Below are 14,345 nucleotides of genomic sequence, written 5' to 3' on the forward strand. Positions count from 1 at the left end.
CCTCACAAAAACTTGGTTGAATATACAGCACAAAAACCAAAAGAGCTGCTGGAAATCTGAAACAAAAACAGAAATTGCTAGAAAGGCTGAGCAGGTCTGGCAGCATCTTTGGACAGAAATCAGTTAACATTTCTGGTTCAGTGATCTTTGTTGTTATGGGACATCTCAAAATGGCTCTCTGCCAATGAGGTATTTTTTGAATTCTGGTCATTGTTCCAAGGTAGGTATTACGATGTCATGGCTCCAATTGTTATGGCATAATAGCCAGGGGAACAAGGACTTGGACTTCTGTTGATGGTTACTGACATTATTTGATTTTGGTTCTGGTGTATACACACACAGATACTCCTAGTTTGAACCTACTACTTACTACTAGTACATTCCTCACTGAAGCTACATTACCTCTCAGGACTGGAGAACGTCCCACATTTGAGTTTCTGATTGCAAGCTTGTAATGTAATCTAATCTGAATCTGAAAATCTGTGTTGTTGATTATCTTTGCTTTGTTTTTGTTTTAGGTGAGCTGACAAATTGTGGAGTAGAACATCTAACAAGTCAGCCCGACTAAATCAGAGACTGATAAAGAGTCGAAGTACGAGGCAAGGTATAGTGGTGCTGATTTGCAAACTACTCCAGTTAGTTGTCGTGCCTTCAATCATTGTTGTGGTGACTACTGGGTCTAGCCATCAATACTGTGTGGCAGATTAGAGATCATTTGATCCTGTGGCCAAAGAACTGTTATAAAGAAAGAAATATTTACATTTAAATGGTGACTTTTGTGGTTGTGGGACATCTCAAAATGGCTCTCTGCCAATGAAGTATTTTTTGAATTCTGGTCATTGTTACAAGGGATGTATTATGATGTCGTGGCTCTGATTGTTATGACCTAATAGCCAGTTGGTGTTAGTACTGGATAATCAGATCCCCAGCAAAACCTTGATTGAATATACCACACAAAAAACAAAAGAACTGCTGGAAATCTGAAACAAAAAAAAAGAAATTGCTGGAAAGGCTCAGCAGGTCTGGCAGCCTCTGTGGAGAAAAATCCGTTAGCATTTCTGGTCCAGTGATCTTTGTTGTTATGGGACATCTCAAAATGGCTCTCTGCAAATGAGGTATTTTTTGAATTCTGGTCATTGTTCCAAGGGAGTATTATGATGTCGTGTGTTGTGGCTCCAATTGTTATGGAATAAAAGCCGGGAGAACATGGGCTTGGGCTTCTGTTGATGCTTACTGATATTATTTGATTTTGGTTCTGGTGTACACACACAGATGCTCCTAGTTTGATCTTACTACTTAATTCTTTCACATTCCTCACTGAAGCTACATTATCTCTCAGGACTGGAGAATGTCCCACACTGGTGAAGGATTTGTTTGTGCTGTAAGGCTCAACGTTGGTATACAAACCAGATTTCAATTGTTTATACAAAATGTTGTATTTCATTATCATTAAATAATGTCGACTTAATATTTCTGTTTTTGACCAAATTGAAAATCCAAATCCAAAATAAGTATTTGAGTTTCCGATTGCAAACTTGTAATGTAATCTAATCTGAATCTGAAAATCAGTGTTGTTGATTGTCTTTGCTTTGCTTTTGTTTTAGGTGAGCTGACAAGTTGTGGAGTTAAACATCTAATAAGTCAGCCCTACTAAATCAGAGACTGATAAAGAGTCGAAGTACGAGGCAAGGTATAGTGGTGCTGATTTGCAAACTACTCCAGTTAGTTGTCGTGCCTTCAATCATTGTTGTGGTGACTACTGGGTCCAGTCATCAATACTGTGTGGCAGATTAGAGATCATTTGATCCTATGGCCAAAGGTCTGTTATAAAGAAAGAAATATTTACATTTAAATGGTGACTTTTGTGGTTATGGGACATCTCAAAATGGCTCTCTGCCAATGAAGTATTTTTTGAATTCTGGTCATTGTTTCAAGGAAGGTATTACGGTGTCATCACTCCAACTGTTATGACATAATAGCTAGTTGATGTTACTACTGGATAATCAGATCGCCAGCAAAAACTTGGTTGAATGTACAGCATAAAAACCAAAAGAACTTTGGAAATCTGAAACAAAAATAGAAATTGCTGGAAAAGCTCAGAAGGCCTGGCAACATATTTGGAGAGAAATTCGTTAACACTTCTGGTTCAGTGATCCTTCCTCTGAACACTGAAACATCAACTCTCATTTCTCTCCATGTTGTGAGGAAGAGTCACTGAACCCGAAATGTTAATTGATTTCTCTCTACAGATGCTGCTACTGAGCTTTTCCCGCCATGTCTGTCTTTGAAGACACAGTAAATGTTTTATTAACCAGCACCAATGGGACCAGGAGTGCTGGTTGATCAAATATTCCAGTAGCCAACAAACTGACACAGTCAATGCAAAAACACATGCTAAGTATTAGAAACGTAATGCAGGGGTATACACATTACTTTATTTATAGTATAACTCACTGAAACAAGCATGCACATTTGCCTTAAATAAAACTTAATGGCAGAGTGCCTTCTCATTTGCAGCCTCAACTCACTACTCTGACACCACGAAAATGCAGTAACCTTCGAGTATTTCAGGTGAATAATTTTTGTTGGTTTATCAAGAGCGACAGTTCATAAAGTGCCAGTTAAAATAAAGTTTGCTGTCCCATGATTGTTTTTGGCTATCTGGTTGAATTACTAGCGCATGTTGCAGTTCACCATCTACATTGCACAATTCAGTAGTGTGATGGAATATTTTCAACTTGCCTGGATGAGTGCAGGTCTACTAGTACCGAAGATGCTTGACACTATTTGGGACAAAACAGCCCAGGGCTAACACCACATGCACAAACCTTCACTTCCTCCAACTTCAACAATCAGCACCAATCTGTACCATTTACATAATATACTTACAGAAGTTCTCTGAGGCTGACAGGGTGGCATTTTCCAAATCCATTGGCACCTTGAAGGACAAAGGCAGCAGATACATAAGAGCACCAACACCAGCAAGTTGCTATCCAAACTGCATCCTGTTCCTGATCAGAAATATATCAACGCTTCTTCAGTATTGTTGGTTGGAAATCCTGCAACTCTCTCCCTAATGGCATTGTGGGTTGACCTGCAATAAATGGACTGCAGGGCTTCAAATATGTGGTTCACCATATCTTCTCCATGGCATCCAGGGATGGGCAATAGATGCTGGCTCAACCAGAGAGACACTCATCGTGAATAAATCAGTTTATTTCTATTATACAGGAAAATTCCAAAGCTGGACCCATGGTAGAGTCATAGAGGTGTACAGCGCACGAAAGGACTCTGGCTCAAGTCTTCGCTGGTCAAAAGCAGCCACCTGACTATTTTGATCCAATTTTCCAGCACCTGGTCCATTGCCTTGTGTACTTTGATATCTCAGTTGTACATCTAATTAAATGTCACAAGGGTTTCTGCTTCTAACACTCTTTCACCACTCCCTGATTAAAAACACTTCTCCTATTCCTTTTTAACTTAAATCCATGCCTCCTGATATTGATCACTTCTCCCAAGGGCGAAGGTTTTTTTCCCGTCTACCCTGTTTACGCCCCTCATAATTTTATACATCTTGATCATGTTCTCACTCCATCTCCTCTGCTGTGAGGAATCTGTTAATGAAAGAAATTAGGGAAATTAGTATCTGAAGTTAATATCAGACTTGAGGTTATTGTGCAAAGATGAGTGGCAGGTCAGATGATTGGTCAGAATATAAAGATAGCAGGTAATAACTAAAAGGTTAATCAGGACGAAAAAATTAATATGGGAGGAGAGAGTCAGGCATGCAAAATGGACAGAGTAGCTGGGATGAAGCTATTTCCGCTTGTGAAATAAACAGTGATGGGAGGACATAGATTGACATATTGTGCCAATGAAGCAAGAGTGGTGTGAGGAACAAAATATCTTTTTCATACAGCGAGTTGTTCGGATATGGAATACACTGCATAGAAGTGTGGAGCAGAAAGGTTCAGTTAAGTCATTCAATAAGGCATTGGGTTTTTTTTGGATAGTAATGGTGTGCAGCAATAAAGGAAAAAAGCAGATGTTTGTCAGACACTAAAGCTGGTGAAGGCATGATGGGCTGAATGACCTCTTCCTGCACTGTGAAGTAAAATGAGGTGCTGGTCCTGCAGAAAGTGAGAATGGAGATTAAATAGTAGATAACAAGGGAATGGTAGAGGATTCAAAGAGACATTCCTGGACTAACTGTCAATCAGGTAGTGGAAAGGAGCAGTGGACTTGGTGAAATTACAATCATGAGGGAAACTGATGGAACTCTGCTCTGCCAATAGGAGTGGGTTCATTGAATTTTTTTTACAGAGGTGGTTTATGTTTGCCATGGGAATTGAAGGTAATTGGAGTTCGAATTGGAAACAGAGCAGCCGTGATTATATTGAAAGGTGGAGCAGATTTGAGGGTTGCTTCTCCTATTTCGTTTGCTTAGAAAGATACAGAGAATGTAAACATTATTGAAAGAAGGCAAGTAATTGATGTTTTTCGTCTTGTACTTATTGGGATTAGCTTACCAAAAAATACTAGAATAGTTTTACTCAAGAAACATGATTATGTTGATAAAATGCTGTGCTCACTGATGATTCTAACTTTTTCTGTACAACTTGCCATTACGTGACCGAAGAGCTACAGTAGAGGGCAAGTTGCACACAATTGAGACAACTCCTGAGCTTGTGGAGATCTGGTGGCTCTCACTGTCTTGTTCTCAGACCCAACTGTTTATTTACCGAGAGCCAATCACCTCACTGTTGGCAGGCAGAAGACCCTTGTCATCGATGGGTACTAGTCTGCAGACTAATCTTGTTGCTGACCGGATCTTCCCTTGTACACAGACCTTGGCAGCAGCTTATCTGTAAACCTTTCAATATTGCTTGAATCAGCAACTGTGTAAACAGCGCTTAGAATAAGTGTCAGGTAACTTGCTTTCAAAAACTTCAGCACTCCTTGGTTTTTAAACAGTTTTCTCACTTCAATCCATAATCAAAAATACAGAAAACTGAAAAGATCTGGTCTTTACATAGTTTATTTTCCAAATGTATCACTCCAGGGAAAAAGTGAGGACTGCAGATGCTGGAGACGTGAGTCGAGTGTGTGGTGCTGGATAAGCACAGCAGGTCGGGCAGCATCCAAGAAGCAGGAGAATGAACGTTTCAGGCATAAGCCCTTCATCAGGAATGAGGGCTTATGATGAAGGGCGTATGTCCAAAAGGTCGATTCTCCAACTTCACGGATGCTGCCTGACCTAAGAATGTCCGTTTTTTATTTGATAAAAGGCCACATTAAAGGTTATTACTGAAAGTAATACCTCATCTTACAAGAGTTTAACATGTTACCATAAATAGGAGATTGGCTGGGAAACAGGAAGAGAGTCGGCATAAATGGGTGTTTTTCAGGTTGGCAGAATGTAACAAGTGGTGTGCCAAAGGGCTCGGTGCTGCGTCTCAACTGATTACGATTTATAAAATGACTTGGATGAAGGGATGGAAGATAAGTTGCCAAATTTACTGACAACACAAGGAGAAAAGTAGGCTGTGAAGCAAACATGGGGTTGCAAAAAAGTTACCAGTAGTTTAAGTGAGTGGGCAAAGATCTGACTTAGTTGAAATGTGGGAAAAGTGAATTTTTTCACTTTGGCAAGAAAGATAAAAAAGTATATATCTAATTGGTGGGAGATTGCTGAGCTGTGAGTGAAAGGGATGTGAATGTCCTGGTGCATGATTTTCAAAAGGCTCAAATGCAGTTATAGCAAAAAATTGGGTAAGCTGATAGAATGTTTTAATTTATTGCAAAGGGACTCGAACACAAGGGAGGTTATGCCTCAGTTGTACAGGCCATTGGTGGGATCCCATCTGAAGTGCTGTGTATAGTATTGGTCACCTTATTTAAGGAAGGATGTAAATGTGTTGAAAGCAGTTCAGAGAAGATTTAGCAGCCCTGCAGTGGAGGGTTGCCTTATGAAGAAAGGTTGCATAGATTGGGCTTGTCTAGCTGGAAGTTAGGAAAATAAGAAGTGACTTGAGGGGCTTTGATAGGATGGATGTAGAGAGGATGCTTCCACTTAATCGGGGCATCTAGAACTGTTTAAAAGTGAGAGGTTGCTGGTTTAAAATGGAAAGATTGGCTACATATTTTTGAGGGTCATAAGTCTTTGGAGCTCACTTCCTGAAAAAGCAGTGGAAGCAGAGCCCTTGAATATTTTCAAGTCCAAAGTGGATGCATTCTTGTAAAGAGGGAATAAAAGGTTATCAGGAATAGGAGGGAATGTGTATTTGGGTTACATTCATGACAGCCATGATCTTATTAAACCGTGGAGCAGGCTCAAGGGACCGAATGGCTGATTCTTCTTTGTGTGCAGTTTCCACATGCTGACTTCTATAATTCCATGCTGTACATTTCTACACATTCTATCTTCTGCATCATAGCCCTGCTTGCTTATCACTCTCTTGTTATTTATCTTCATTCTCTGCCTTAACCCAGTCCTTCAGCTGCAAAATTCCTATGTACAGATTTGTTTGTGGCTCCTGTTTACTTTTCCAACTATTTTCTGCCCTGGCCCCCTCCATATCTCAGGTCATTCTGTCCGCTGAACATTTTAGCTCCATACTTCCCAGCCTCACCCTGACATTTCCTGCTTCTTAACTTCCAAAATCCCTCAAAATATATATTTGACACCCTGCATGTTTTCTAGTTCCCCTTTGATTCCTGCCTGGGTCTATCCTAAGAGTATTTACTGCAGGAAACATACTATTTTAACTTGCATTGTGTTTGATTCATTATTTTTCTTTCATCCCAAGTTGCGGCACATAGAAAACAGGCTTGAAGCTATACCCACCACTACTGCAGTGACAGACACAGTGATGGATACGAGGGAAGCTTTGAGCAGTGCTACTCGAAAAATTAGCAGACTGGGTAAGTGGAAGGAATACAAAATAGTTGTTCATGGCAATTAGATCAACAGTTACTCTTGACCTCATGCTGGCCATTATTGATCAGATAAAATTAATAACCCTGGTGAAATTAAGTTAAATGGTCGAGGTTCATGCACTGACATTTTGCAGTGTTTTGAAAGCATTTGCAACAGAAACTGAGGCTATGGAATCTTTTCCTTCTCTCTAATTTATGGAGCTTCTTTAGTAAGACTTAGCAGGCAAAGTCAACCCTCCTGAAGTGGTCATCTCCCGCTCCCATCTGTGTCAACATCTGTTGCCCATTGCAGATTCCCCCAAATGTCTGGTTTATCACTTTGTGCTGGTCCACAGAATTTGAGGAGGTGGACAAGAATTAAATTACCATCTATCTCTTCTATATTCTGACAGCAACAATTTGAGAGAAACTTGTGCTTACTAACCAATCCCATTGATTGTGATAATGGAATGCATGCTCCTTTTTTACTTCTTAAACTTTGTTTCTATTTCTATCAGATGGAAGGTATCTGGAGAATTCTATACCCAGTGCTACATCTGTCAAATCCAGTAGTCGCAGAAAATCACGGAAGGTCAACACCTCCCGCAGCCCCTTGCGATCTACCACTCTGGAAAGTAACATTATGAAGAGCAGTCAAGTTGAATTCAGAGATCCACTAACTGCAGATAGGTATGACCAGACGTATGTACTTTCTGTCGGTCACTTTCTGTTATCAATTCCTTCAGTTGTGCATATATTAGAAACAACCAATACCTGCATGACAGCTTATAGTTGCCCTCTCCTGACACTCAAAGCACGATAGAGTCAACAGTGGCAGGATAGATACATAGAGGATCCCAGACTTCAGAATGCTTGTTCTTTCACACGTAATCTCATCCGAGAGTGTAATTTTAAAGATCTTGCATGCAAACATTTTCTGTACTTATGACTTTTTACAGTGTGTTCCAACTTGTGTACAAATTGACTTGCAGAAGCACTCTAGAACAGAAACCATTCATAAACTGGGGTCTGCCAGTAGCCTGAGGCAGTTTCCATTAGAAACATGGGCACAATTTCCAGTATGGAATAATAATAATAGAATGTGTTTACAAGAATCCTTTGCTGTGTTGCCCACCTTAGTTGGTTCTATTTGGTTTTTATTCAATGCTCACCGCTCTGTGAACCAACTATTAATGGAGATACGTTAGTGAAGCTCAGTCTTGTGCAGTATTTAGATCATCATCAGTTCATCAGAGCCATTAAGCTTTTATAAATAGGGACTGGAGTACAAAAATGAATGATGTTAAACCATCACAAATCACAGGTTAAGCTACAGTTAGAATGTTGTCCCCAGTATTGGGAACCCTAATTCAGGAAGGACTTCAAGGCTGTGCACAGGAACCAGAAAGTGTTAACTTGACATTCGTTGATTATAGTAATCAAGAGAGATTCGATAAATTGCTGATCAGTTTGATTGAACAGTGATTCAGAGGAGACCTCAAAACTGGTCAGGACTTTGGAAGAACTGCTTCTACTGGTGGAAGAAACAGTAAGTAGAGGGAAAATACAAGGTGAAATTATGGAAGTCACCAAATTAATAAAGTTACAGACTGTCATTGGCATCAAGTTTCATTTCAAGGGGAGGTGATAGCTGAGTGGTATGAGTGCTTCGCAAATAATCCAGATACTCAGCATATTTTAGGAAGCCGACACTGGATAGTCCAAAATATGTTGAGCTGGGGTGAATTCTCCTTGACGCTTATAGAAATTGGGTTGTTGGGGTTTTTTGGACTTCATCAAGGGCAAGTAGTCATCAGTGAGCATTTGCTTTATGTAGTGCATGTGATTTTGGAAAGTCTTCAGCTCTTGTATAATGGTGTGCTGTCTGTTGATGTGCATGTGATGTAGTTGTCCTTTATTTTTCCTCTGGCATCCCAGAGAGCTACCAACCAGACGGTGGCTAGTGTGATGGTAGTCACTGATGAATCCTCTTGATGACTCAAATGGACTGGTAAACCCGAAGGACCTTTTAGGCCTTGGCGAGTATGTTGCGAAGCTGTTGTCTGGATTGTCAGGTTTGGCAGGTTCATCAGCCTTTAGGCTGCTGTGTCCAGTCAGTACATTGTTGTTTAAATTTAAGAGTGGGAATGGTATTGTAGAAGATTGGCTTTTGGGAATAGTAGAGGAAACATGAGCCCATCAAGTAAGGATGGCTGTTTATCCTCATGAAGGGCTTGTACCGGAATCATGGACTCTCCTCTTTGGATGCTGCCTGACGTGCTGTGCTTTTCCAGTGCCACACTTTTTGACTCTGTTTATCCCTAATGCCGACTAAGTCCGACAGATTGTTTAAAGCAGAGCTTCAGCAAACAGATACTTGATGGCATGAAATCTGCAGTGTTAAATGGTTTAAGTGATGTCTCATTTTGGCAGTTGTCAACATTTGTGATTATGTAAATTTTGTGCTTTCAGTGCTCATGGGGAGTCATCAAAGAAAAGCACAAGCTCTCCATCGTTCCATTCCACTGTGAGTTCTATGTTTCAGAGCACTTTTCAGAATGACGCAGTGATAACATCCAGCAAGGGGAAAAGGCAGCTGCGTGCTACTACCTCCACACCTTTACCTTCTCTAACCGATGTCAGTGTTACTGCAGCCAGGCCCTCCACATCCTCTGCTGCAGGTTGGAACTCTCGGAATCATGTCTTCTGTAACTGTCATTTGTTTGTCCTAAACATCGCCATGGGAGTAGGTTTTTTAAAAATAAAACCCTGAGTAAGTAGACAACCAAGGTGAAGTGAGAGGCATAGTGATGATTGGAAGAAATTATGAGGTGCCACGCAACGTGGAAGCAGGTGCTTTTTCATTCAAGTGGTCGGATCCTGTCTGAGGAACATGAAGCAGAAGTAGCCTATTCAGCCTGTTGAGCCAGCCCCTGTCATTCAGTACAATCGTGGCTGATCAGTGCTTCAGTATCGTTTTAGCCACCCTGTTCCCATGACCCCATACACTGTTGGAAATCAAATCCATCAATTTTTACATCAAACATACTTGATGACTATGCTTTCACAGCTCTCTGTGGTAGTGAATTCCAAAGGTTCATGACCCTGAAGCAGCAACAGAATTGTCATCAGCTCAGACCTAAGTGACATGCTCTCATTTTTAAGTGGTCCCACCAGTCCTAGACTCCCCAACGGGGGAAATGTTACCTACATCCACCCTTTAAGTATTTCATAGATTTCAATGAAATCAATTCAAAATGCTGGAGAATGCAGGTCCAGTTTTCCCAATCTCTCCCCATGAGAATGTCCTGGAAACAAGTCTGGTGAACCTTTGTTGCATTCCTGATCATTCACCAGGACCCAAATACAATGATTGGGTTTGGATCTTCTGCACGCTTTGCTATTTGTTGTATCCTGTGAATCTCATGAAAATTTCAATGTCTTGTCCCTTGTCATTTTTTATTCAGTTCCTGAACTTGTTTTGAATCCTGGAGAGGCGTGCAGTTAACCTCATGATCCCAATGCATTGTTTAACTAATTGTAAAAATTGTATTTATACTTTTCATTTTGGTTATTGCAGCCTCGATGCTCAGCTCCCCGCCAAGTGTCCAACACCACATGACTGCTCAACACACTTACTTGGATGCTATAGAACAGTCCATCTGTCAGCTATCGGAGATAGACACGACTCAGGGAGTAGCCCTTGCTCAACAAGAGACTGTGTCGTTGGCTCAGATCCTAAAGGTACGGGTCTATGCCTTGTGCTGTTTCAGAAATGATTTTGTAAAATTGTCTTCAGTGACAATGGCTGCGCTCGTTTCCCAAACCAGGCAATATTCTGAGCAACGTTCTTCAGTTACATCAGGCAAACAAAGATTTTTCCAAAACTAAAGATTAAATTTACTTACCCTGGTGTTGTGTTGTACCAGGACAATGCCTAATCTTAAATGTGCAGATATTAGCATCGAACCTGCGCATGACTGCACTTTACAAGTTGACTGATAGAAGCAGGGCAAACTTGCCAAGTTTTCAAGAAATTTCAGCTTTATAAAATTTATGCCATTATGATGAGATTTATGAGAAATTTTTTTTTACTTATAAAGTTGCAATCTGAAAATTAATTGATTAAAATCTTGTCATTTGTTACTCTTAAGATTTTGGTGCCTTTGCATTTCAATTGTTACTCTCTCTCTCTGGACACTGCAAATTTAAATACCAGTTTTTCACAGAGCAGAGCAGTTGAATGTAGAGTGATGGTTCCTATTTAATCTTTGTTTGTGTCCAGGCCCAACAGCAGAGACATGAGCACGACATAGCCCTGCTGAAGCTGAAGGCCGAGCAGGAAGCTTCTGCAAGTCAGAGGCAGCTAGAGGAGGCCAGACAGAAAGCTGTACAGGTACTTGAACATGTAACAGGTGTCTGGAAATGCAAGGAATTCAGTGTTGACTGTTTCTCACCGTGCAATAAGAACAAACAAATTATATTTATAAAGTGCCTTTAACATTGAAGTCAAACCTCTCCCCACCCCTGCCCTGCTCTGCTCCACCGGTAAACTGCCCCTCTCACCAAAAGCACATCATGAGGATATCAGGAAGCTCAACATCATCCATTACAAAACATCAGCATGATTTGAATCATGTCCACCACCTTAAGTGCCTATTCCCTCTGTCATCTGTATATGGTAGCAACAAGGTGCACCATCTATAAGATGCTCTGCAATACCTCATTGAAGGCTCCTTTGACAGACCTCGACTCATGACCTATTCTGCCTGGAAGAACAGGGCAACAAATGCCTGGGAACGCCGCATATAGTTATGAGTTTAAAATATATTGCTTTTCCTTTGCTGCCTACAATGGTCTGACATACATTGGGAGTATCTTGCAGCCACATGGATTGCCGAGGTTTAAGAAGATCACTAACTTTCACCTTTTAATGCCAGTTGTGGTTGGACAGTCAGTGTCAGGGAAATCTACATCCTGAGAATGAATTAAATAATTAATTCCTGCTTTTTTAGTTCTGAATGGTCTGGTTTTTAGTTTTAAGGTTGAATACATCTCCCCATCATCTCGCAATACCATGACCAGGTTAAATAAAAAAAAAACAAAGAACTGCAAATACTGGAAATCAAAAAAACAAAATCACACTATGACAAGGTTACTGTGCTTATATGTGCCATTGGAGGAGAGGGAAAGGCTTAAAAGTTTGATTGTAAAATAGAAGCTGTGTCAGTGAGCTTACGTTGCATGATGAAACATGGATCATAAGTCAATTTCACATTGCATTTTAATAGTGCTCTGTCTCTTGATTAAAGTATCTGAATTATCAATTGCTGGACGTGAAAACCTCTCTTTGTGTTCTCAGGCATGTGCAGAAACTCTGCAGCAGTTTGTACAGGTTCGCCAAGAGATGCTGCAAGAGTCTACAACTAAAATGATCGCTCAGCAGGTGGAACTTGCAAGGCTGATGGCTGATACAGCACGTCAGGTTACAGAGGTACTTTCTTCTAGTGTACTTGGCAAGATGGCCCTTTCCCCCAGTCATGCTGAAGAGCCAGTACTTTCTGGAGTTTTGAAGGAATTTCTCTCATACAGTTGCTGCATTGAGTTAATTGTCACTGCAGTTTGGAATTATTTCATTCCTCTAATGTAGTAAACTGTCAAGGAAGAGCAGGGCAAAGCTTAACAGCATACCATATGATATTAAGAAAGATGACCAACTGCTTGGTCAAAGAAATAGGTGAGATAGAATATTGGAAAGAAAGAAAATGTTACTATTTGAGCTGTGTTAGGACAGAATTGCATAGCTGATGACCATGCAGCTGAAAGCTTCAGCGCTGAGCTGGGGTGGTGAAAATGAAAATGCTAAAATGGGGAACGTAGACAGTTCAAAAGTTTCAAGGATTGAAGGAAATTGCAGAGATAGAAAGAAAAAATATGTATGGAAGGACAGGACTTCTTATACTGAAGCTGTTGGCAAGTCATGAATCAGCAAGCACGAGGATCATGGGTAAAAGGGGCTTGGTATAAGGGTGAGGTATGTGGAGCTTTTGAATATGTTGAAGTTGATGAAAGTTCAGTCAAGAGAACATTGAAATAGTCATGTCTGGAAGTGAACAATTAAGTAAACAGCTGAGGGTGCAATTTTGGGTCATGTGATGGAAGAGTTTACTGAAGATAAGAATTCCCGTTGGATGAGCTCTGTAGTAGCTTTCCTTTATTCATGGATGGAATTGCCTTCGTATTCGTGACTGCATAGCTGTGATTGATATACCATCGGAATCAGTATATAAACACCCCATTTTCACTCCTTTTCACAACGTTTGAGATCTTTTAGCACATTGTATCATGCTCCCCTTTGGAGAAAAGAAAGCATGAAATGGAGCCTCAAGGAATCGAGCAGGAGTAGGGTATTCGTCCCCTTGAGCTTGCTCCCCCATTCTATCAGATCATGGCTGGGCCAACCCAGGCCTCAACTTGTCTTTTATGCTTGATCCTCAACTGCTTAATATTTAAAAAATCTATTTACCCTCTTTTAAAATAATTTGAGATAGAATCATAGAATCCCTACTGTGTGGAAACAGGCCCTTCGGCTTAGCAAGTCCACACCCACCCTCCGAAGAGTAACCCAACCAGACCCATTCCCCTATCCCATTTAGCTGTCACAATTCTTTGGGCGAGAGAATTCCAGCCATTCACTGAGAGAGAAAAAAAATCTTTGCTTTTTTTGAAATGAATGTTACCTTCTGTAATGTCCCTTGGGTTGAGACCTCACTAGTACGAGAACATCTAGTCAACATCAACCCCTGTCAAGCTCCTCAGAACATTGTTTCCACAAGATAACCCGTTATTTGTCCAGACTCTATTGAATAATGACCTAACCTATTCTTGACAGACCAACCTTTTCATCCTCGAAGCAACTAAATTAATCTTTTTTTGAGTGGCCTCCAATGCTAGTTTATCCTTTCTTAAATATGAGAACAAAAATTGTATACAGTACTCCAAGTGAGGTCTCAGCAACAGCCATTGTGGTTAACCAATCCTCAGTCCATGCTAATACATGACCCCCAATACCGTGAGCTCCTATCTTGTGCAATTGACTTTTATGTAGCACCTTATCAAATGCATTTTTAAAATCCCAATACAGAACGTCATCAGATTCTCCTTTATCAGCTCTACTTGTTATCTCCTCAATGAACTCGAGCAAATTTGTCAAATATAGTTCCCTTTCACAAAATCCAGTCTACCATGTTTAATGATAAGCTTTTCCAAATGTCCTGCTATTTCTTCCTTTAATAATCAACTCTGCTGTTCTGCCAAAACAGAAATTAAACTAACTTTCCTGATTTCTGTCTCCCTCCCTTCTTGAACAGGTGCATCAATCCACTGGAAGCTCCCTGTATCCACTGATTCGGGAATAATTCAAAAGA

At 40.5% G+C, this 14,345-nt stretch overlaps 1 pseudogene; it reads left to right on the forward strand.

The window, feature by feature from the left end:
• The window catches only part of LOC148149211 (centrosome-associated protein 350-like), a 741,086-nt pseudogene that overhangs the window by 37,132 nt on the left and 689,609 nt on the right, over positions 1 to 14,345 (forward strand).

The sequence above is a fragment of the Chiloscyllium plagiosum genome, unplaced genomic scaffold (assembly GCF_037043375.1).
Source record: "Chiloscyllium plagiosum isolate Xiang-an unplaced genomic scaffold, Cpla_swu_hap1 HiC_scaffold_9, whole genome shotgun sequence".
In the NCBI taxonomy this organism is placed as follows: domain Eukaryota; kingdom Metazoa; phylum Chordata; class Chondrichthyes; order Orectolobiformes; family Hemiscylliidae; genus Chiloscyllium; species Chiloscyllium plagiosum.